Below are 24,450 nucleotides of genomic sequence, written 5' to 3'. Positions count from 1 at the left end.
CTCTTAACTCATGTGTGGGTTTAATGAATATCTGTGAGAGAAAGTTCATATATGTAAGAGGTTATGCACTGATGTCCCCACTATATAAAGTTATTTGAATTATGTATGTATTACATAATTATGATTTGAGGACAGTGTACACTTTTTGTTTAAAAAGGGACTTGTTCTTCTATTTTGTTTTATGTAGAAGATATATTGTAATATGCAGTAACAGTGCCTCAGGTTTGTATTTGATTTTTCTGTACACCAAGTTTTACAAAATGTTGTTCTGGATACAATTATGGATAAATGTATGGATTAAAAACATAAAGACAAATTTGTAGAGATACAAAATATAGAGGAATTGTTTTTTTTTTTATTAAGAGTTACTTATTGGACAGAGCAAACAGTAGAAATGCAGTGGAAAGAAAAAAATCTATTAGAAATAAAAATTGAGAATCACCATCAACCCCTATTTTACTATTCTTGTATGGGGTTGGGGTGTTGCACAACTGTCACCACCTCTCTTGATTAAGTGTATTTTTCCTACCTTAGTTGACATTCAAAGCTGAGTGTAACAGGTCTTCTGTCATGCAAGTCATATATTTCATAGCTAGATGCCCTATTTTCTCTTGGCTTCTTCTCCCATATCTTTTTAATATATCTACATTCATATACATGTGGCCAAACCACCACAATCTGCTCTCCTTCACATTCTCTGAAATGGGATCTACTTTTGCTTTTGCTGTTTATTTTCATTTCTCCATCTGTTCCACAGAGTGCATCTTCCCACACATCTCACACACTTCATCTCCATCATATTAGGCTTCTTCAAGTGCTTCGTCTTCAGTGCCCAAGTTTCTATACCATTGAGAACCAGTGGTTACAGTAGTATTTTGTAGATGCGACTTGTAGATAAGCATTAGACTAGCTGCCTGTGTAGACCATTTTAAGCATAGACAATTTCCCTTGGTGAGAATCAAACCTTGTATCTTTTGTGTGTGAATTAAACACCTTATCCATAATGCTAATCCCCAGCCACCTTACTTTTTCAGCTTCTTTGGCATTCTTCTGTCACATACTATCCCTTACACTCTGTACTAAGTGATTTCAGGAACTCTGGGTCTAACATTGACTTCCACTTTCAGACTATTCTTATCCTTAACCACCCTACCAGGTACTTAAAGCTGTTAACCTGCTCAACTATTTGCATTGTGTGTGTATTTTCATCTCCTTCTATTTTTCCCCATTTGGTATCAGTGTGCAATCCTTTTGTCTGTACTCAGTTTCATCACATGCGCTTTCAATTTTGCATTCCATTCTTCATTTATTTGCTGAAGTTCCTGTTCACAGTCTATTTATAGTGTGACACCATTTGCATACAACAGCTTTGTTGATCTGTTCTGCCCATTGCTAAAACTGTAGTTAAAATGTGTATGAAATTGACAATGCATTTAAGAGAAAATTATGGGAGGTAAAAAAGTTGAATGAAGTGCAAAAGAAAATGTTGAGAAAAATATAATATTCCTACAGCTGAAAACCATGATCAAATAAGTGAAAATCATCAAAGCATCAGGTCTAGATGCTGTAGTATATTCTTTCAGAATGAAATGGATAATAAAGAAAAACATATTTTGTGGAAGGTTTCAGTGAATGGTTATATAACGGTTTAAAATACTTGCTTACTGCAACTCTTGCAATCTTATTGTGAATTGAGGTTTGGACATAAGATTGGTTTGTAGGTTAGTAAGGACTAGACACTGTTCAAAAATGAAGAAGTGCCCAAATACACCAATACCTCACAAAATAGGGACCCAGGAAGCAGTACAACTCCAATGAAACACTTTTATTCAGCTACACAAAGTAAAAAGACAGTCACATAAACGTTTCACATATAAATGCATTTTCATCCTCTCCTGACTTCATCAGATAACACAATTCATGAAATCCAGGACATTTTTATATTTTCTTAATTAGACTATCAACCAATAGCATTTTCCATTCAATAAAACCATTCATTTACTATATAACATTTACTATCTTAGAAATTTAAATACTAAAACATAGTCCCTTAGGCATATACATTTATATTAAATACACAAATAAATATTTAATAAAATTTAATAAAAATTAATTTAACCTTTTTTAAAAAAACATATATAAAACACATAATAAAATACATATATAGTTTAATTGTATTAAAATATTGGTACTGAATCCTCCATCTGGTGGTCAAAAAATTATTGTACTTTAGCAGCTAGGAGCTAAAGACAGATATTCATCTGTCTTTAGCTCCAGTTTTAAAGTGCAATAAAACACATTTTGACCACCAGATGAAGTATTCAGTACCACTATTTTAATAAAATTAAAATATATATGTATTTTATTATGTGTTTTATATATTTTTTTAAAAAGGTTAAATTAATTTTTATTAAATTTTATGTATGTGAACACTGAATTTTAGTTAGTCATCAATAATAGCACCACATAGTTTTGTGTGAGGTTCTACTTTGATGGTTGTGTTATTGAGGGAAGTGGTGGTGGAGGTAGTCTTAGCATGAGATGGGGATTTAGGCAGGAATAAGGGGAGATTTTTTTTTGGTTCAGTAGAAGTTGGCTGCTAGTTAGCCATTTTTCAACAGAGTGGAAAAATTCTTGGGTGAGGGTGAGAAGCTGAGAGAGGTTGTCAGAGGAGCAGATGATAGTTGGGTCATCTGCATATTGTATTAGTGTGAAGTAGGGAACAGATGTGTATAGGTTATTAGTGAAAATGTTAAATAGTAAAGGTCCAAAGATGGAGCCTTGTGGGACTCCAGTAAGGACTGGGAGGAAGCAGGAGAGAGCTGTATGCCATCTGACGGACTGAAGCCTGTTACAGAGATAGTTAGAGAACTAGGAAATAGTTGAGTTGGAGAGGATGAGGTCAGAAAGTTGAACTAGAAGTTTGTTTTGAGAGACAGTGTCAAAAGGCCTTACAGAGGTCAAGAAATAGGCAAGATGCAAGTTTGTTGTCTCTGGTTCTGGTGATGGTTCTGGTGATGGTCTTAGTGAAAGTAGAGCAGTAGCTGTACTGTGGTTGGGGCAAAAGCCATGTTGTGTCGATGCTAGTAAATTTTCATGTAGGAGATATTCTAGTAGTTGTTGTATACAATTCTTCAGTATTTTTGATAAGAGAGACAGAATAGCTAGAGGGTTGAAGTTGGAGGGATCAGTGAAGGTTCCTCCTTTTTGTATAGGTATGATGTAGAACTTCTTCCACATGTCAGAGACTATGGATTATTTACAAATGTGTTGATTAGTGTGGAGATAAGGTAAGAAATAGAGTTTGTGGCTAATTTTAGGAAGATGGGGATTAGAGTGTCAGCAGAATAGGAGCAAGTTTTGAGTTTGCTGAGGAGCGATTTTACATATGCAGTGGGGGCAGGTTTAAATGATAAGGAGGTTGGGAGAGTAGATGGAGAGAGAAGGCTTGTGTTAGAGGTAGAGTTGTCATTTGGAGAAAGGTTTTTAATGGTATTGATGATGAAGGAGTTGATGAACATGACTGCATCACTGTCTGAGTTATTGGGGCAAGGGTTAAGGGTTTGCCTGGGTAAAGTAATTTGTTGATACAGTTCCAGAATTTTTGAGAGTTAAGAGTGGGAGTTGATTAATAACTTTTGATAGAAGTTTTTCTTGTCATAGTTGATCTGTTTTTTGGATAGGTTGCGGAGTTCTTTATATCTTTGAAAGTTGGAACTTGGCTTTTAGCCAGTTTTTCCATGCATTGTCTCTCTTGTACATAAGAGAGCGAGTAGATTGTGTAAGCCATAGAGCATAGTTAGATTTTATTCTTATTTTCCTGATGGGAGCCAGGGCGTTTAGGGTGTTTAGGAAGTTGCTGTTGAATTTTAAAGTAGTTTCCTCCATGGAGAGGTGGTGGAGAAAAGACCAGTTGATTGAGGGCAGAGTTTGGTTAAAGGAGTCTGGGTTGGAATTAGAAAGTTTACAGCATTCTATGAAATGGCAGGATTTACACAACTGGAGAGTGTGTTGTTGGATACAGGTGGAAAAATGTTACTTAAGGTGTCGGGTAGAATGCATGGGTTGTGATATACTGTATATTGGGATTAGATGTAAGTATACAGTCTAGTGTGGAGTTGATATTGGTGTGTTTGTTCAGACAAGATGGGGTACTGATTAGTTGGGGGAAGCCATAAAGATTTTTGTTGTAGTTGATAGAGTCTACTGATGTGTTCCAATTAATGTTAACATCACCCAGTATTATAGATTCATAGGAAATGGCATGTGAGATCCAGGCAAGAAATTGTTCAAGGGCAGGAATTTTGTTACCAGAAGGGATTTAAGTGGATGCTGTGGCTAGCTTGTTATGATTGTTAATTTGGCAGTTTACAATGAGGATTTCAGCAGGATGAATACTGGGCAGTGAGATAGATATAGGGGTGAGGGAGAGTTCATAGTACATTATAGCTACACCTCCCCTTGGCTTTGAGACTCTGTCTACATGCTGCATGTTATATCCAGGGGGCAAGGTTTCAAGGTTAGAGATGTGAGATTTTAGACAAATTTCTAAGAGAGAGTAAGTATGTCAGGAGAGTGAAGAGCAATCCAAGAGTGAAGTTCAATGATTTTGTTTGTAATGCTTTGGATGTTTAGGAAAAATATTATTAAGTTTTTGGTGAATGGGGGAGGGTAGGCAGAAGAAAAAAATGAGGAGAGGTTGGAGGAAGATGAGGAGGAGGTGGGTAGGGGGTGAGTGGTAAGTGGGGGGGGTAAATTGGAGAAAGTTCCATGGTTGGGGTGTATATCTTCAGAGAGTAGAAATTTTAGGGTGAGTAGGTTGAGTAAGGAGATGTTGGGGTTATAACAGAGGAGTTTGGGTTTAATTTTGAGAGAGAGTAAAGGAAGTTGAGATATTTTTGTTTTGTAGAGGAGAGCGTTTGAGTTGCTGAATAGTGAGGGAGAGATACTATTCAGAATGAGTGAGCAGTTGTGACATGTTTTAGTGGGTAGGCTAGAGTAGGAGAAGCCAGTGTATTAGAGGTTATTATGGCAGGAGGTGGATATAGAGAGGAGTAGAATCAGAGGAGTTATGAAGAAAAAGAGTAGCATGGTCGACGATGAGGTGAAGAGTGGGAGAGTGAGAAGTTTAAAGGAAGAGGAAAATGCTGATGGAGGTGGCATATATGGTGGAAGGGATTGGGAGGTCGGTACAAGTTCAGTGGTATTGCAGAAGTAAGTAAGTTAGGGTGGTGAGGCTGGTATAGAAGGTAACTAGTTTGGTAATAGGCATTAGGAAGGGGATAGGTAGTTTAATAGGGGAGTGTCTAGAGTAGGGGATGTTTGAGTGGATTGGACGATTTAGACAGAAAGTGTGGGCTTTTTTTGTGGGCATGGTCTGTGTAGCCAGTGTATAAATATAGGATATTTGGGGGTGGGTGGGAATAGGGTAAGGTAAGGAAGTGGAGTGAGCCCAAGTGTAGCGTGGGCGAATGGAGCAGGATGGACCAGATCAAGTGAAACCATAAAAAACAATCACTGGAGCTGTAAGTAGATGCTATGGCTGATTTTTAACTATGGCTAACTGGACTAAGTGAACTAGATAAAAAGGGGGGGTTACTTTTAATAACGGAATTCAAGAGACCAGGAAAGGAGGGTAACAGTTAGACTAAGTGGTGGTATAGAACAGTAATTAATAAGAAGTTAATTAAATATATACAGGAGGGGTAGAAATACAGCAGGGGGATGCATTCAGTGGTGTGCTAGCTGCTGTTCACAAACAAACAGTTTACCTGCAGCAGATGAGGAGCAATTAACATATAACAGATTTTGTTGTATTGTTTCTGGACTGAGAGGGCTCTGTTGACGAGGTGATTGTTGGCTTGTACTTGGTAGAGTAGCATTCTACAATTTTCTTAGCCAAGTCTACAGGCAAGAAAGAAAAGATAAAGAAAGTTTGTTGAGACAGATTTTCTTTGGGAGGGTATTATGTAAGATATCAAAGAGTGAGGGGAGGGTATTATGTAAGATATCAAAGAGTGAGACTGAACAGTAGAAAGAATACAATCAAATTAATTTCTCAGGTTTCATGCTCTGTTCAACCCTATAGTTGAACGAGCAAGAGCTGCATAAAGTGTAGTAAATATAAACAAAAATTAATGATAGTTATTGCAATATTGAGCTATAACATTAGCTAGGCACTATCAGCAGATGAGTAGCAAGTTTCTGTGTTCTACTCACCCTGTTTGTTACATTCCAACTAGAACATGCAGCTGGAGGAACACAGTACAGTTTAAGTGTGTAACCTACTATACAGCAGAATAACCCATCAATTAACCACTAATGTAGAGCTTGAATAAACAAGAGCTGAACAGCATACAACATTTAAACCAATACAATGCTTAACAGTGTTTCGATCAGTATTGTGAGATGGGTAAAGTCACAATATAAATAAACCTTTTCATGGATAGATTCTTAGCCGGGTCTGCAGCTTTTTCAAGGAAAGTTTCCACTAAAGCAAGTAAAAAAACTCTAGTAGCAGGTCTAATTTATAACTTTAGCACATCATTGGAATTATTGCATATAGGTAAGATGGGGAATAAAATTAGAAAAATGGTGCACAATGCCAATGATGTTTTTTTAAATGCTGCAAGGAATGCTGTGAGTTAGAAATTAAAGTAAATTTAATAATTAGGCTACCAGAATAGTTACAAGTGGGCTTTGATCATCCTTAGACATACAAGATCAAGTGAAACTGTAAATTAAAAAAAAAAAATCAATCACTAGAACTGTAAGTAGACACTATGGCTGATTTTTAACTGGGAATATGTGGACTAAGTGAACTAGATAAAAAGTGGGGGGACTTCTGATAAGGGAATTCAAGAAAGCAGGAAAGGAGGGGAACAATACAGATTGTTTACTGTGACAAAAATGCTGAACGAATGAATGAAGTAGAAGGACAATTTCAAAAATATAGGAATATGGACAAATAAATGAAAAACAAAAGAATTTGTAGATGTCAAAAGAATGAGTATATTATTTGGTGCAAAGTTTATTAATATTGAAACAAATTTGGAATACCAATATTATAATAAATCAGTGGAAAGATCTGACGAAAGACGTAAGACATTGTCCTATGGTACAGAAAGCACAGGAATTATCTTAAAGAAAGTACTGTGTTTGATAAGTGCATTAGTGATAGTAAATAACTCTATGTATAATGGAATCTATATCACTGCATCAAGTGGTCGATTAAACAAACAGCATTTCATCAGAAATGCCGTTCATCGAATTCCCTTCATATGAAGAAATGTGCCCCCCACACTCCCAGCTAATTATATCCACCAACTCCAAGATCGTACTACAGTGGGAAAGACAAGTTTCACGATCCTCAGTGTCCCACACTCTCATTATGAACAGTTCAATGAATGACATGTTCAATGCAATTGTACTGAAAATCCTGTTCGATGAAATGATTTTTCTCTGAACTGATAGGGACCCGTGTAATGTGTTTATGTATATCCTGTGATTTTAGAAGAAGAATTATAGGAACAGACATATGAAATATATGGAACTCTAGGTTAAACTCAGCTAAAGGAGGAATTGGGTATAATTCAAAAATGAAAGCTTATGCCAGAGAAATCTACTCATATGTTTGGTGTCTATGCATCTGTACTAGGTATTATAAAATAGTATATGAAGAAAAATATATAATATATAAAGCTGTGACTTTAAAAGATATGAATCCATTGGATGAGATAAAACAGAAAAAGAAAATAACCATACTATAGCAGTGAGATGAAAGAATATGTAGAAAAAATGGGAAAAAATAAGAAGAGGAGATCTCATATGAATGTAGGAAATGCTAATACCCATGCTTTTGGGATGCAGGTTAAGACATGGTGCATAAAAAAAATTGTGTAGCAGTTTTAAATCATATATACATTTCCCCTTACATGCTTACATTATTTTGTATTTATCTTTTACTTAATATAAAATGCAACTTGTCTTACATTAACTAAACAAATTGCAAATTGGTCATCTGTGTACCTGGGTGTTGGCTGAAACGGATCCACAGACTAGCCTATTTGCCGAGTAAGTAAATTGAAAATAAATAAGTATTGGTTAATTGTTATATAAATCACTGGAAAGGATGAAATTAAAAACAAAGAAGGGTAATGAGTAAAAGTCAAGAGAATTTTTTTAAGACAGTATGTAAAAGTGTAGACTTTAAGCCTTATTCATAAACTCTGAATACTACTTCATATGGATTTATTGATTTCAAAAGAGCAAACAAAACTCTATACAATTAATTTATAAACTCTACTGACACCACAGAGTGGAAATGCACAGGACCCCTGAAATGATCTAGCTCTGTGGTACACCAACCACCTACTCCCTATGCTAATTTGTCCACCCTGTAATAATATACAGTTCAGAAAAGACATAACAAGGTGTTATATGTTGGGTCCTAGATATACAAATGGTACATCAAGTAAAAAGAGATAACTTTAGAAATCAGTGTAGCTGCAATGATCCCCTTTCTTATTAATAACTTGCTTAGCAGACAGATCTAAGCAAAATACCAGTAATGATACACTGTAAAATTCCCCATACATCTCTGCTGCATGGTAGCAAGATCCCCACAGAGTAATAGTCCTGCCCAATACTGCTTAACAACATTGCCTTTTTCTGTCCCTCATGATACTGATGAGCTCCCACCACTGGGTACATACAGAACATCAGACTACCTGACTACCATAAAATGCTTATGCTTCCTGCACCACAATGATACATAATGCCTGTGATTCATTCATGAATTATCATCTTTAAAGTCTGTAATGTACAAAACTAGTGTAATGTAGTGGAACAGAACTGTGGCCCAGTCATAGGTTACCCTGTGCAGGACCCCAAAGTGGTGCCACCCTCTCATTTCCATGTTGAGGTGGGAAAGAAACAGAAAAGAAGAAAAATAAAATGCTCTCCTCCATTCTTAACCTGTAACAACCTGGTTTCTGTAAATCTGGAAAGCAAATTGGTACAGTTAAATCACTATACTATGAATAATTCAGGTCTTCAAGCTACACTGCAAATGCATTTTCAGACTTTATTTAAGAACCAATGCTATCCTCATAAAGAAATGCAGATGCTGCACTCTTGCACCATTAGTAAAAACTGATCATGCCCCAAACATGTTGCTTCCAGAGTCGCTGCCCCTTTCACTCTGCAGAAGTTCCAACTCTGCGATGCAAGATGGTACAGCATGTCTAACTTGGTAAACAAGTTATATAGTACAGTGTGTCCTTATAGAGTACTTGTTTGTATTGCTATTAGGCAGCAGAGAGCAATCCACCAGTTCTGGCAGTAGGAGCTCCTGGTATGCTTCAGTGTACAAACTACTCCGGTGTGCCTTTTAAGATCACTGTATAGTTGCTGCACCCTGGGGAGTACCGTGATTCATTTTTGTAAACTGCCTTTGCGAATACATGTACCCATGTGGATAGCAATGTTGAAAAAATTGCCAGTAAAGGGGAATCTTAAATAAAAGGCAATAAAAGATACTATAATAGGAAATGTGAAACAAATGTAATTTTGGAGAAACCATTTAACATTTGCTGACAGAATATATAAAAAAATATTTTTTTAATGGTCAAAGTAAAATAATATGTTTAAATCAGAATGTTGGTGTGATGCCTGTGCACTGGCCCAACAATCAAGTAGCCTCAATCCTCACCGCTAACACTAGTGAGGGGTGTCCATATAGGGAAAGGATAATAAATACACACACAGTAAAGTGCAACTTCCCTTAAGAGCACACAGAGATCACAGTCAATCTGGGGCTGGTTTCTCCCTTTCTCTCCAGGTCCCCAGTAAGACTCCCCACTGGCACAGCTATAGGGTCCAGGTCTCAGCCTAGTGGGCAATAGCTGATAGCATAGTACCAACCTATGAACCTATGAACCTATGAAAACCTGTGGCACCCTCTCTGTTCAACCAGTGCTTTGTGTCCCTGCCCAAGTAGCTGACACACACACACTTTGAGATAAAAGATATATACAACCACACAGACACTCATGGGGAAGGCTGGCACAGGTTCTCCAGCCGTGCCCCTTTTACCCAAACTATGCAGTAGTACAACTTGCCACCACCCACTAATATTTATCAGCTACTAAAGGGCCCTTATGAAAGGGTGTACAATTATACTGTGCAATATTATCATCCAAATGATTAGTGTGACTGAACAGCAGTGCAATTGGAGTGGCTTTGTACAATATAGTAAATTATCTCTACACAAAACACCCACAGTTGAAAGGTTTAAAAATACTCAATAATAAATAATAAAAACACAAGACAATACTTCTTACTACCAGTTCTAGTCAAGAGTTCAGAGATCACAGAGAAATACTTAAAATAATACAGTAGAAAATGTCTGACATCAATACAGAAACAACCTAATCTAATCTTCCTACTTCCTATCTATATCTAAGTGAAAACACAGTTCTAAAATAAACTTACATATAGAACACAGACAGAATGCTGGTGAGTTGGATGTTCTCAAGACAAATCCTAGATGGGCTCATTATTTCTGTTCTTAAATTGATAACACAGTACCACTGATTTGTTTCAGATTACATCCTTTCTTTCTGGTTCCCAGGCTAATAGAAACTCATAGGTTAATAGCCCTTTTGATCTTGCAGCCGGCCAGGAAGCCAGAGCAATAAAATAAATTATACATGCAAATTCTAGCAATAAACTCTGGTCTCAAAACAATAGCCAGAATTCCTTCATCCAGACATCTTGGCTCCAAGCCCTGAGATCAAAGACAGTCATGAAATGCTTGACTTATCAGCTATCTTACAGCAGAGTGCACTCCTGTTACATTTTTTTTCAGTTCAACATCCAATACAGTCTTTTCACATTTAAGAGAACAAGCCTGTGGCTGACATTATTATTTAAAAATGACAGAATTATCTATAAAATTCTATCTAGCTAGGCTGGCAGCCTTTACATATCTTCACTGTGGGCACAAAGGAAATACAAGTATTTTATTATGTTACTATACACAATTTATGAAGCTTGCAAACAGAAAGAAGTAGAATAAATGGCAACGCAGTATTCATAAGTATTTGACATGAAAAAGCTGATGTGAAAAGTTAGAATATACAAAATATAAAATGCTGACGATACAAAATATATAGTTATAGTATGAACAGTGAGGGACAGAAATTATGTAAAAGGTAAAGCAAATTATTTGTAAAGGTTTATGTAAATGAAATATTTATTACAGAACATTGTAGAAATGTATAAACAAGAAATAAAGCATCTCTACAAATGTAGATAAATGCCATGGGATCTTTTGCATCTACCTGAGTTTCCACCAACTCAGGCAGATGAAGTATCTTCTAAAGGATGGCATACTCAGGAATGCAACTTATTCCTTATATTACAACACAGAGGTATTACTGGAAAATAAATTCAAGCACCCATTGTGGGAGTAGAGACCCCCATCTTCTATTCATCCAGGAAAGTATGCTGTCAGGTGAACTTTGAATCTCTGGTGTTGTGCTATTTTCTACTATTCAAATCCTTCTTTGACTGTTTTGGTTTAACATTTGTATATATAATTTGAGTAGAAGACTCAGTTCTATAGTAGATGGTGCCTTTTAAGCAAGACGGAGTGTTCTCATCATAGTCAAATACAGTAACTGTAAAAATATGCAGTTTTTAATACACCAGTGTAGTCAGTATGGATTAAGCATGGATTTGTTTGGTAAAGTACGTATGTAGACATTTTAGTCTGTTTCCATCAGCTAGTAAATTTTAACAGAAAATTATTTTTACATAAGTAGATACTACACTTGACCTTAGCCAAAAGGCCGGGAAGAAAGACTTGGAATGGTTATAAAATTCAATTATATTATTGGCATTGCTTGGGATGATACATCAGTAAAGAAGGAATTGACATCTGAAAGATTCTTAGCTCTCCGTCTCTGGCAATATATATATATATATATGTTTTATATGAAATTCTTTAAATGCAGGCTGTTCATGGAAAGATGACAAGTTTCTTGATGGTACAAAGTGCACAAGGTCACATTTTGCTGGTTTTAATTGCAGGGCATTTCCTGTTCACAATGAAGTGATTTTGTGTTCATATAGTTGACACACTCATTACCTGACACGCTCCCAATTAACCAAGAGATATAACAATCACTTGAAATTTGACTGCCCATATGTTGTTGCATATAGGAATTTTGAGGAGAAAAAGCTTAAGCTGTAGAGTTAATAACTCAGGCATTTTGTTTATACCTGTGCTTACTTTACTCCTTTATACCTCAGTGAACTTGCAGCTTCTAGTCAGATAGTAAATTTGATATGCATCAATTTATACAAGGGATTGCACTGGTGTGACATGCACTGTTAACACTTCTTCTCTATGGCATTGAGTCTAATGGAAATCTAATGATCCGAGTCAGAAATTCATCATATTCATAACTCATCAAAGCAACATTTTTTATATGTCTAATTTCTCCCATCCCTCTTACTTCTATGAAATAATTTCTATGATGTGTGTGTGTGTGTGTGCGTGTGTGTGTGTGTGTGTGTGTTGTGTTGTGTGTGTGTGTGTGTGTGTGTGTGTGTGTGTGTGTGTGTGTGTGTGTGTGTGTGTGTGTGTGTGTGTGTGTGTGTGTGTGTGTGTGTGTGTGTGTGTGTGTGCATGTATATACTGATAGCTGGGGTATGTGTTTTTCCAGAACACCTAGGGTAGAATTACATTTAAAAACTGAATGTTTGAATGAGTTACTGATATAATAACTTGTGAATTGATGAGATGATATATACACCATTTAAAGGTGATTTCGGTTATGGAAATAAACCTCCTTTTTTAATACTTATCTGAGAAGAATACACCAAAAGAAATGGCTTCTCAAGAGAGCCATACTGAATACCAGTGGCAGTCTTCATCAGGGTAGATGAGTAACCAGCACCTAGGACTTTTCTTTCTTGTTGCTTAGCAACTGTTTTACCAATGGAACTGTGCATGGATCAATAATACCTTCTTCTAATTTGTTGATTACTCCCTAATGTGTAGCTGTGTCAGATAAGCAGCATGTATAATCATCTCTTCATAGGTTTATAGGTTCATAGAAGGTTACTAGGCTAATGGCCCTAGAGCCCTTATAACCCTAGCCATATTTATCCTGAGTTGCCTCAATTGTCGGTGGTCAGGTGAATGAAGTTCAAAGAGGTAAGTGTCTATGGTAGTTAATAACAACTACCTCTATCCAGGAGGTACATGGGCGCCATGCCAGGAGTGAATTTGCCATAAACCATCTATTGATCTAGCTTGTGCTTGAAGAGGGTCAGGGAGATGCTCTGTTTCATGTGAATTGGGTGCTTATTCCAGAGAATTGTCAGTGTCTGGGAGATGTATCTATCTCTCCAGCATGATTTGTTAATATCAGAGACTAGGTTAAGATCCCTTGGTGAGGTGACCTTCGTGCAGTTTGATGTGCAAATATGTAGCATTTCCATCAGGGCTGGGTCAGAGACTGCCCTGTATGCCAGGCACAGGAAACCCCTTAGCAACCTGTAGGAGACAGAAAATAGTGACAGGGCTTTCACTCTTTCTGTGTAAGACTTGTTTTGTATATCCTGTAATTTCTTGGTGCAAAACCTTTGTGGTCTCTCCAATTGTTGGAGGTGTCTGGTGAGGTGCATGCAAATGGGAGCAGTGTACTCAATTACTGGTCTGATGAGGGCCAAGTGTAATGGAATTATAACATCCTTAGATTTCAATATGATGTCTTTACTTATAAGATGTACCACATAGAAGGATCTCCTTACTACTGTGTTTACATGGTGGTCAAAGTTCAAGTTGCTATCAACCTGAATACCTAGATCATATAACACTGGGTCTACACTTAAGAGATGCTGTCTATAATGTAATTATCAGGGATCTTAGCTTTCTCAAAGGAAATAATAATGCATGTTTATGCATTTAGCTTTAACCGTGGCTTTGGCACCAATCATTTGCCTACATTTACTCTGTCTGCAGTATATTATCATCATTGGGGGACTCAGTGATTGCTCCCAATTTGCAATCATAAGCAAACTTGGTAAAACACAGATAGGCTATCAAAGTTTGCATGAACTTCTGAGAAATACATTTTGAACAGTAAGGGGAGCAGCACGGAACCCTGTGGTACACCACTGATGACTGGTCTTTTGCTAGATGTGAAGTCACCAACTTTAACAATATGTGTCCTGTCGGTGAGCCAGTCGGCTACCCATCTCATAACATAGCAGTTAATTCTCAGTTGGGAAAGTTTCTCTATAATAACCGAGTCAGCAATTGTGTCAAATGCCTTGGCTAGGTTAAGATAGGCAGTATGCACTGCCATTGCCTTAGTGACTTTCAAAGCCAAACTGAGTTGGGTCTAGAGTCTGGAGATTACCTTTGTCCTTGTTAATAAGGTCCATAATGATGATTTGCATGGCCTTGCAGATGAGGCTAGTCAAGCCTATGGGCCTATGATTCCCAGGGTTGAATGATGGTCTCCCTTTGTGCACAGAGATTTCTGTTGCTGTACTCCATTTCACCAGAACATAGCCCGTTCTCAGGCTCTGTTTAAGCAGGGATCCAAGTGGGCCTTCTAGGTCATGTTTTAAGTTGTTTAAAAAACAACCTGTGATGCTGTCTGGTCCCACTGATGCCATGTTTATGGCCTTGGAGCGTGCAGAGATGGCCTGCTGTCTTGAAATAATAGGCTGAGGAATGGTGGCAGGTATACTTTGGAGGATGACTGGAGAGGACGGGGGGGGGGGTGAAGTTTGCTCCAAATCTGTCAGCTAGCAGGTTGGCTATTACCTCCAGTTGAGTATGGTGCCATCCAGAACAAATTCTGCACATTAACTGGGTATTCTATTTTAGATTTTGGATGTAGTTAAAGAATGCCTTGTAATTACCTATGTAGGGAGGCTATTTTTGCTTTGTAATTAGCTTTGTAGGACTTGACAAGATTTCCAATTTGTTTGTTTAAGCTAGAGAGAGATTTCTTCTTCTGCTGAATCATTTCTCTCTTGTTCTTTGGCACTAGCTTCTTTGTCTTGTTGTATAGCCTGTTTATACTAGGGGTCCACCAGGGTGGCTTGTTTTTTTGGCAAGACCTGGTTTTAACCTGGTCAGGTGCAGCTGATTCTATACAACTTCTTATGTGGTTATACAGGGCATGGATGTACACCTCTGCATAGGAGTCCATGTTATCTGCATTCATAGGGGCTTTGAAACTTCTTATACCATTGCTTAGTAGGAGGTAGTTTGTCTTTGAAAAATTCTTAAGAATTTTTGAGCTTGATGGTGTATCTGGTTTTATAATTGCATGGAATGAGACTGATTTATGGTCCAATCTTACCAGAGAGGACATCACACAAATGGTGGGGGTGCAATTCTCTCCAATGTTAGTGAGTACCATGTCCAGGACATTTGTGCCTCTTGTGGGTGTGCTGACTAGCTATTCCAGAGCATTTGCATTAACAAAGTCCAACAACCTCTGAGCCAGCATGTCTGTGTTCATGTATGTTTTTCATTCAATGGTAGAATAATTAAAATCACCCATGAGTAAGGTGTTGGGCTATATGGCAAGTGACTCCAGTAAGTCCAGGTATGATGTATGTTTTTCCTGTTTCATGTTGGGGAACCTATAGCTAGCTCTGATGTGATAGGGGGCTTTGCCTATAGTTAATTGGACATGGAATAGCTCAAGAGAGTCATACTATTTGACCGGTCTCAAGGTGCACTTATCCTTAATGAAGATGGGTACACCTCCTGTTTTGGTTCTTTCATGCTCAGTTTGTAGTCTGAAAGTATGGGAGGCATTGTAGCCCTGCACAGCTGGGGTGCTTTCCATGCCTTTGAACCATGTCTCAGTGACTGTGCAGATGTCAGCATATTGCAAACTGAGGAACACTTCCACAGAATGCAGTTTCTTTTTTAGAATCCTAGCACTAAGCAGCAATACCTTCAGTTTATTTAGAGAGGATTTTGTTATGTTGGGAATTTTGGTTATTTTGATACTGCCTAAAAAAGGCACAATAGGGGTGGCTAATGCCTTTGCCAGTATCTGAAGCCTAGAAGAGACAGGTGTAGACCATCTTTGACAAAGCAGCATGGCCTGTCAACCATGTCTTCCCAGGTTGACAGGTATTGGATCCCCTTATACTGACACCAGAAGCTAAGCCAATTGTTAAAGTCAATCATGTTTTGTTTGTCTTGTGGCATCATCCTTGGAGAAGGTAGAATGCTGCTTAAGGTTAGGCTTATACCTGCCTGTGACACATAATCTGAAAGCTCAGTCATGTCTCTCTTCATATAGTCCAATGAGGTACATCTCAAGTCACCTCCCCACATGGACTTTGATGGAGTAATACCAGTACTTGTGATTGAGTGACTTGAGTGTTTGAGTGACTTGATGGATCCTGGCACCTGACAGGTAGCTATTGGCACCTGACAGGTAGCTAACTGTAACCTGCTCCTTATCCAGCCTGGTGAGTGGAACATCCACGTGTCTCACAATAGAGTCACCTATGACCAATACATTAGGTTTTGTGGTGTTACACCTTATGGGCGTATTTGTTGAGACACTAGGTGTGTGTGTGTGTGTGTGTGTGTGTGTGTGTGTGTGTGTGTGTGTGTGTGTGTGTGTGTGTGTGTGTGTGTGTGTGTGTTATTATGTGTTGTAGTTGTTTTGCATTGTTATGTGTGTAAGTGTTTTCCATTTGAGAAGCCTCTGATCTTTTGGTAAGTTACTAGTGAATACTTTTGCATATGCTAGGTTATGTGTCAAGTCCTGATATAGTGTGGGAAATGTGTGTGTGCTGACAACCTGTTTGGCATTCAATTTGTCCTTATGTGAGAGTCTTGCCTCCAATTTCATAGTGTAACTACATCTGTCACATAAAGTATTTCTTTATTTCAGGAGTAAGTAGTTGTAAGTACACATGAGACAATTGCTATATTTTCTTAGGATATCTGTGTCTATCAGGCTGGCCACATAGATGATGAGAAACAGCACACCCATGATAGCAGGCTCTGACTGTATGTTTTATTAGGGAAGGAAATGGGTTAATTTGACAGGATTGTGCTGGTGGTACAGAGACTATAAAAGGAACCTATACTTTGGGTCTATATTATATAAGCAAATGCACTGAATTGCAAATGCTATATAATCAAACTACAATCCCCAAAAACCCAAAATGTTGAACACATGGACCACTGATTAAATCGCTGAGCTGTAAAAAAAATAAAATAAAAAAAAATAAAAATGCAAAATTAAGGATGGGCTTTGCCCCCACACACACCCCCGATGTGGGGGGGCTGTGCCCTACACATCCACCTACTTAAATATACCATCTCCAAGATTGCCTTAAAAACCAAACCAGTGACATCTGAAAGATTCTTAGCTCTCTCTCAAATCTCTGGCAATATATATATATATGTTTTACATGAAATTCTTTAAATGCAGGCTGTTCATGGAAAGATGACAAGTTTTCTTGATGGTACAAAGTGCACAAAGGTCACGATTTGCTGGTTTTAATTGCAGGGCATTTCCTGTTCACAATGAAGTGATTTTGTGTTCATATAGTTGACACACTCATTGCAGAAGCAGCATCCCAATTAGCAAGAGATATAACAATCATGAAGTTTGACTGCCATATGTTGTTGTTGCATATGAATTTTGAGGAGAAAAGCTTAAGCTGTAGGTTAATAACTCAGGCATTTTTAGACACCTGCCTTTACTTTGCTCCTTTGCCCTCAGTGAACTTTTGGCTTATAGTCAGATAGTAAATTTGATATGCATCAGATTTGCTGAGTTACTGGTGTGACATGCACTGTTAACACTTCTTCTCTATGGCGGTAAGTCTAATGGAAATCTAATATGTGACCGGAGAATTCATCATATTCACTTAACTCATCAAAACAACATTTTTATATGTCTAATTTCTCCATCCCTCTTACTTCTATGAAATTTCTATGATGTGTGTGTGTGTGTGTGTCGTGTGTGTGTGCGTGTGTGTGTGTGTGTGTGTGTGTGTGTGTGTGTGTGTGTGTGTGTGTGTGTGTGTGCATGTATATACTGATAGCTGGGGTATGTGTTTTTCCAGAACACCTAGGGTAGAATTACATTTAAAAACTGAATGTTTGAATGAGTTACTGATATAATAACTTGTGAATTGATGAGATGATGATATACACCATTTTAAAGGTGATTTAGGTTATGGAAATAAACCTCCTTTTTAATACTCTATCCGAGAAGAATACAACCAAAAGAAATGGCTTCTCAAGAGAGCCATACTGAATACCAGTGGCAGTCTTCATCAGGGGTAGATGAGTAACCAGCACCTAGGACTTTTCTTTCTTGTTGCTTAGCAACTGTTTTACCAATGGAACTGTGCATGGATCAATAATACCTTCTTCTAATTTGTTGATTACTCCCTAATGTGTAGCTGTGTCAGATAAGCAGCATGTATAATCATCTCTTCATAGGTTTTATAGGTTCATAGAAGGTTACTAGGCTAATGGCCCTAGAGCCCTTATAACCCTAGCCATATTTATCCTGAGTTGCCTCAATTTAGTCGGTGGTCAGGTGAATGAAGTTCAAAATGAGGTAAGTGTCTATGGTAGTTAATAACAACTACTTCTGTCAGGAGGTACATAGGGTGCCATGCCAGGAGTGAATTTGCCATAAACCATCTATTGATCTAGCTTGTGCTTGAAGAGGGTCAGGAGATGCTCTGTTTCATGTGAATTGGGTGCTTATTCCAGAGAATTGTCAGTGTCTGGGGAGATGTATCTATCTCTCCAGCATGATTTGTTAATATCAGAGACTAGGTTAAGATCCCTTGGTGAAAGGTGACCTTAGTCGCAGCTTTGGATGTGCAAATATGTAGCATTTCCATCAGGGCTGGGTCAGAGACTGCCCTGTATGCCAGAGCACAGAAACCCCTTAGCAACCTGTAGGAGACAGAAAATAGTGACAGGGCTTTCACTCTTTCTGTGTAAGACTTGTTTTGTATATCCTGTAATTTCTTGGTGCAAAACCTTTGTGGTCTCTCAATTGTTGGAGGTGTCTGCAAGTGAGGTGCATGCAAATGGGAGCAGTGTACTCAATTACTGGTCTGATGATTTGGGCCAGATGTAATGGAATTATAACATCCTTAGATTTCAATATGATGTCTTTACTTATAAGATGTACCACATAGAAGGATCTCCTTACTACTGTGTTTACATGGTGGTCAAAGTTCAAGTTGCTATCAACCTGAATACCTAGATCATATAACACTGGGTCTACACTTAAGAGATGCTGTCTATAGTAATATGAATTATCAGGGATCTCAGCTTTCCCAAAGGAAATAATAATGCATTTTTATGCATTTAGCTTTAACCGTGGCTTTGGCACCAATCATTTGCTTACATTTACTCTGTCTGCAGTATATTATCATCATTGGGGGACTCAGTGATTGCTCCCAATTTGCAATCATAAGCAAACTTGGTAAAACACAGATAGGCTATCAAAAGTTTGCATGAACTTCTAGAAATACATTTTTGAACAGTAAGGGGAGCAGCACAGAACCCTGTGGTACACCACTGATGACTGGTCTTTTTGCTAGATGTTAGAAGTCACTCAACTTTAACAATATGTGTCCTGTAGCCGGTGAAGCCAGTCGACTACCCATCTCATAACTTACAGCAGTTAATTCTCAGTTGGGAAAGTTTCTCTATAATAACTGAGTCAGCAGTGTGTCAAATGCCTTGGCTAGAGTTAAGACAGGCAGTATGCACTGCCATTGCCTTTAATGACTTTCAAATCCAAACTGAGTTGGGTCTAGAGTCTGGAGATTACCTTTGTCCTTGTTAATAAGGTCCATAATGATGATTTGCATGGCCTTGCAGATGAGGCTAGTCAAGCCTATGGGCCTATAATTCCCAGGGTTGAATGATGGTCTCCCTTTGTGCACAGAGATTTCTGTTGCTGTACTCCATTTCACCAGAACATAGCCCGTTCTCAGGCTCTGTTTAAGCAGGGATCCAAGTGGGTCTTCTAGGTCATGTTTTAAGTTGTTTAAAAAACAACCTGTGATGCTGTCTGGTTCCACTGATGCCATGTTTATGGCCTTGGAGCGTGCAGAGATGGCCTGCTGTCTTGAGATAATAGGCTGAGTAATGGTGGCAGGTATACTTTGGAGGATGACTGGAGAGGACGGGGGGGGGGGTGAAGTTTGCTCCAAATCTGTCAGCTAGCAGGTTGGCTATTACCTCCAGTTGAGTATGGTGCCATCCAGAACAAATTCAGCACATTAACTGGGTATTCTCTTTTAGATTTTGTATGTAGTTAAAGAATGCCTTGTAATTACCTATGTAGGGAGGCTATTTTTGCTTTGTAATTAGCTTTGTAGAACTTGACAAGATTTCCAATTTGTTTGTTTAAGCTAGAGAGAGATTTCTTCTTCTGCTGAATCATTTCTCTCTTGTTCTTTGGCACTAGCTTCTTTGTCTTGTTGTATAGCCTGTTTGTACTAGGGGTCCACCAGGGTGGCTTGTTTTTTTGGCAAGACCTGGTTTTAACCTGGTCAGGTGCAGCTGATTCTATACAACTTCTTATGTGGTTATACAGGGCATGGATGTACACCTCTGCATAGGAGTCCATGTTATCTGCATTCATAGGGGCTTTGAAACTTCTTATACCATTGCTTAGTAGGAGGTAGTTTGTCTTTGAAAAATTCTTAAGAATTTTGAGCTTGATGGTGTATCTGGTTTTATAATTGCATGGAATGAGACTGATTTATGGTCCAATCTTACCAGAGGACATCACACAAATGGTGGGGGTGCAATTCTCCAATGTTAGTGAGTACCATGTCCAGGACATTTGTGCCTCTTGTGGGTGTGCTGACTAGCTGTTCCAGAGCATTTGCATTAACAAAGTCCAACAACCTCTGAGCCAGCATGTCTGTGTTCATGTATGTTTTTCATTCAATGGTAGAATAATTAAAATCACCCATGAGTAAGGTGTTGGGCTATATGGCAAGTGACTCCAGTAAGTCCAGGTATGATGTATGTTTTTCCTGTTTCATGTTGGGGAACCTATAGCTAGCTCTGATGTGATAGGGGGCTTTGCCTATAGTTAATTGGACATGGAATAGCTCAAGAGAGTCATACTATTTGACCGGTCTCAAGGTGCACTTATCCTTAATGAAGATGGGTACACCTCCTGTTTTGGTTCTTTCATGCTCAGTTTGTAGACTGAAAGTATGGGAGGCATTGTAGCCCTGCACAGCTGGGGTGCTTTCCATGCCTTTGAACCATGTCTCAGTGACTGTGCAGATGTCAGCATATTGCAAACTGAGGAACACTTCCACAGAATGCAGTTTCTTTTTTAGAATCCTAGCACTAAGCAGCAATACCTTCAGTTTATTTAGAGAGGATTTTGTTATGTTGGGAATTTTGGTTATTTTGATACTGCCTAAAAAAGGCACAATAGGGGTGGCTTATGCCTTTGCCAGTATCTGAAGCCTAGAAGAGATAGGTGTAGACCATCTCTGACAAAGCAGCGTGGCCTGTCAACCATGTCTTCCCAGGTTGACAGGTATTGGATCCCCTTATACTGACACCAGAAGCTAAGCCAATTGTTAAAGTCAATCATGTTTTGTTTGTCTTGTGGCATCATCCTTGGATAAGGTAGAATGCTGCTAAAGGTTAGGCTTATACCTGCCTGTGACACATAATCTGAAAGTTCAGTCATGTCTCTCTTCATATAGTCCAATGAGGTACATCTCAAGTCACCTCCCCACATGGACTTTGATGGAGTAATACCAGTACTTGTGATTGAGTGACTTGAGTGTTTGAGTGACTTGATGGATCCTGGCACCTGACAGGTAGCTAACTGTAACCTGCTCCTTATCCAGCCTGGTGAGTGGAACATCCACGTGTCTCACAATAGAGTCACCTATGACCAATACATTAGGTTTTGTGGTGTTACACCTTATGGGCGTATTTGTTGAGACACTAGGTGTGTGTGTGTGTGTGTGTGTGTGTGTGTGTGTGTGTGTGTGTGTTATTATGTGTTGTAGTTGTTTTTTGCATTGTTATGTGTGTAAGTGTTTTCCATTTGAGAAGCCTCTGATCTTTTGGTAAGTTACTAGTGAATACTTTTGCATATGCTAGGTTATGTGTCAAGTCCTTATATAGTGTGGGAAGTGTGTGTGTGCTGACAACCTGTTTGGCATTCAATTTGTCCTTATGTGAGAGTCTTGCCTCCAATTTCATAGTGTAACTACATCTGTCACATAAAGTATTTCTTTATTTCAGGAGTAAGTAGTTGTAAGTACACATGAGACAATTGCTATATTTTCTTAGGATATCTGTGTCTATCAGGCTGGCCACATAGATGATGAGAAACAGCACGCCCATGATAGCAGGCTCTTACTGTATGTTTTATTAGGGAAGGAAATGGGTTAATTTGACAGGATTGTGCTAGTGGTGCTGAGACTACAAAAGGAACCTATACTTTGGGTCTATATTATATAAGCAAACGCACTGAATTGCAAATGCTATATAATCAAACTACAATCCCCAAAAACCCAAAATGTTGAACACATGGACCACTGATTAAATCGCTGAGCTGTAAAAAAAATAAAATAAAAAAAAAATAAAAATGCAAAATTAAGGATGGGCTTTGCCCCTTGATGTGGGGGGGCTGTGCCCTACACATCCCCCTACTTAAATATACCATCTCCAAGATTGCACCATAGTGTAGGAAATGGTAAAGTCCCGAAAACGGCCCAGTGATTTTTTTTTCCCTAGGAAATGTGGAGATGCAAGCACTTAATCGTTCTTTGTCCTTTTTATGTTTTTTGTGATTGCCTGTTGGTATTTTATGATTTCTTTGTGGACTGTATCATTAAACCACTATTTTTATCCATGGTGGTGAACTTGTGAATTTGTTTTACACTGTTCGTTTTTTAAGGAGGGACAGCCTTTATTGGAGCCATATACACTGTTTGGGTTGTGCTTTTGATTTCATAGATTGTATAGCATCCCTAACCAAAAATTCCCCAACATCCAATCCCAGCTTCAGCATATTACCACATCCACTGTCACCTTCAAACCTGTGCTCACATCCTGTATAAAGCTACTCTTAAACAAATTCAAGCCAGTCTCTGCTTCAGCTGATGACCTTCCAAACAAGCATCTTATAATATTAGCTGATAGCATTGACAGTCCTCATAAATAGGTAAATCTAGGAATCCCATGTTTCCTGTCTATGGGGAAAAACATTATCACTCTACAAGAAGGAGGGAATTAAACAAGCATTACTAACTTTTGACTTATAGCAATCTTAGCCCCATCCCAGAAAATATAGTTAATAATGTATTTAGAAACAATTGCTAAACTTTCTCCTGCAGGAAGAACTCTTGCCCACCACATAATACAACTTCTGTTCCTCCCATAGTACTAACACTACATTTCTAACCTTTATACTTTCAATAAAGCTAGAAATAATGGCAAACTAGTTTCCTCCTTTTTTCTAGACTTGTCTAAAGCATTTGACACAATTTGTCACAGCAAACTTCTACCTCAAATGTCATCACTATGTTTATCTCAGCCCACCCTTCTATAGTTCAAAAGCTACCTGTCCAATAGTTATCTGTCAGTAAAATGGTATTACAGCCCCTTGACATAACTTCCTGTCACCACTGGTGTATTACAAGGCTCTATCCTTGGACCCCTTCTCTTTAACATTCTCACTAACACCCTCCACACATCCAGACAAGAGGCTCCTTAATACAATATGGAGATGAATCCACAATAATATCCACATCTGACAATTTGGAACATCTCCAAAAATTTGCTCAGGAAGATTTAGCAGCCTCTGAAACATGGCTTTGTAACTCACAACTCATGATACACCCAAAGAATTAAAAAATAAATAAAATCACTTTTCCCCCATATCCCTCTCTGATGAAAATGCAAAATTTTAAATCCTCTCCCTTAATAATACAGCCATTGAACTCATTTCTCATAGCAAATTATAAGGGATAATAGTGTATAATAATCTTAAATGTGAACTGCATATACAAAATTGCATAAAAAACACCATAAACTAAGGATGCTTTACAGAGCCAAAAACTTTCTTCTCAACCAACTAAAACTATACTTGCCACTATGTACATCCTCCACTTAGTACTTTATGATGCCTCTATCCTTATTTAACTCCAGGCATCACAGAAATCAAAATTTGAACAAAGTTATAATAAAGTACATAACTTTGCCACAATACCCCTTTCAGAACCCATCACTATTCAGCAGTAAACAGCCTAACTTGATTAGATCAACTAACACATACACATCTTCTTGCTATCTATCAAGCTTAAATCTATCATTACATTTTATCCAGCAGTAAGCACCATTCT

The 24,450-nt window shown here is 38.1% G+C and overlaps 1 protein-coding gene across 1 annotated transcript in view; it reads left to right on the top strand.

Annotated features, from left to right (window-relative positions):
• Positions 1-24,450, top strand: part of AGBL1 (AGBL carboxypeptidase 1) — a 4,745,443-nt gene that overhangs the window by 2,538,817 nt on the left and 2,182,176 nt on the right. The window lies entirely within an intron of this gene.

This window comes from Protopterus annectens, chromosome 7.part0 (genome assembly GCF_019279795.1).
Source record: "Protopterus annectens isolate FY-2018-M chromosome 7.part0, PAN1.0, whole genome shotgun sequence".
NCBI lineage: Eukaryota > Metazoa > Chordata > Ceratodontiformes > Protopteridae > Protopterus > Protopterus annectens.
The sequence above is the reverse complement of the archived record's forward strand: the minus strand, read 5'-3'. Positions and strand labels throughout refer to the sequence as shown.